Source organism: Dicentrarchus labrax, unplaced genomic scaffold (genome assembly GCF_905237075.1).
Source record: "Dicentrarchus labrax unplaced genomic scaffold, dlabrax2021, whole genome shotgun sequence".
NCBI classification, from domain to species: domain Eukaryota; kingdom Metazoa; phylum Chordata; class Actinopteri; family Moronidae; genus Dicentrarchus; species Dicentrarchus labrax.
Window position 1 is genome coordinate 22,885,510 of NW_026136720.1, and position 1,782 is coordinate 22,887,291.

Genomic DNA, 1,782 nt, shown 5'->3' on the forward strand with positions numbered 1-1,782 from the left:
TAATTTTATCAGGAATTCTTCAATCGGGGTGGGCTCTAGGATTTTATTCCACTCTCTATGCTTTGTTACAAAGTCCCTTATTTGTAAATACCTGAAAAAGTCTGTATTGTCTGTATGACTTTTCTTAACTGTTAAAATGATTTGAAACATCCATCTTTATGAAGTTGGTATAGGTTTGTGAGTCCGTGCTCTGACCACTTTCTAAATCATGAGTCCATCTGAGAGGGGACAAAACCATTTATAAAACCAATGTTGGTTAATGATGAGACTGATTTAGGCAGCCCATATGATAGTTTTATTTTCCTTCAAATCTTCAATGTGGTCCTAGTCCACCAAGCGGAGTATCTAAGAAGGGTAGAGTCTGTAAGGGACGCTGGGATGTGCTTTTTTCAATGTCTAGCCACCTTGTACCTGTGGAGTCTTGCAGCCATACTGTTAGGGGTCTCAACTGTGCAGCCCAGAAATACAACCTGAAGTTTGGGAGTTTGAGGCCTCCATGTGATTTGGATAGCTGAAGTATTTTTAGTCTGACCCTAGGACGCCTTGATTGCCATATACATTTCGAGGTCATTTCGAGGTCAGGTCTAGTTTATCAAATGTAGATTTAGGAATATCTACAGGCAGCATCTATAATAGATAATAGTAATTTAGGTAGGACATTCATTCGTATGCTCTCAATGCGGCCTGCCATAGATAAAGGAAGCGTTGACCATCTGTCCAGATCCTTACTAATATTTTGTATCATGGGTCTGTAATTCACGTCATATAAATGTTCTAACAATGGGGGAATTTTGATGCCTAGACATTTAATACCATCTTTGGACCATTTGAACCCACTCTGAGCCTTGACTGTTTGAGAAATTGTATTACCTATATCCATGGCCATAGTTTTGTCTATGTTAACTTTATATCCTGAAAAATGCCCAAATGTGGAGATAATGTCCTTTAAATGTGGAATTGATAGTGTAGGTTCAACTAGATACAGCAGCACGTCATCTGCGTATAATGATAACTTATGTTGTTCTCCGTTTATTGTCAATCCCTTTATATTATTATCATCCTTTATGAGCTGTGCTAATGGTTTGATACTTAAATCAAACAGTAGACGCGACAGAGAGCAGCACTGTCTATATCCTCGCTCCAAGGCAAATCGATCCGATAGAAACTCGTTCACTTTAACGGCAGCTTGTGGGTTGGAGTATAGTATTTGTATCCACTTGATGAATTTAGGGCCAAATTGGAATCCTTTCAATGTTTGAAAAAGGTAGGTCACCGTAGTATCTTCCAGTAATGAACCCAGTCTGATCTGGATGAATAATGTTTGTTACAATATTATTATATAGTGTAGGTAGTGGGAGAGAGGAGGATAATAGCAAAGCTATCATCACTAATGGACAATGTTTCCCCACCCCATGCAGGACACCATCACTACACTGAGCAGGTCCTTCAGCGACAGACTCCTTCACCCCAAATGTGTGAAGGAGAGATATCGTAGGTCCTTCCTTCCTGCTGCTGTCAGACTGTTAAACAACCAGCACTGCTCCCAGTAGACCCCCCCCCCCCCATCTCGGCATCAATAATAATAATAATAATGTTGACAATGCCAATGTGCAATAATTACTGTGCAATACCATTCCATATTCACTGTGCAATCTATTGCCCACGTGCAGCTGCTGCTGCTACTATTTGTGTTATCTGTTGTTTGTGGATTCTTACTGCTTTTTCTATTGTATATAGTGCTTTATTTTCTCTTACTGTTTTTATACTGTTTTTTCTGTATCC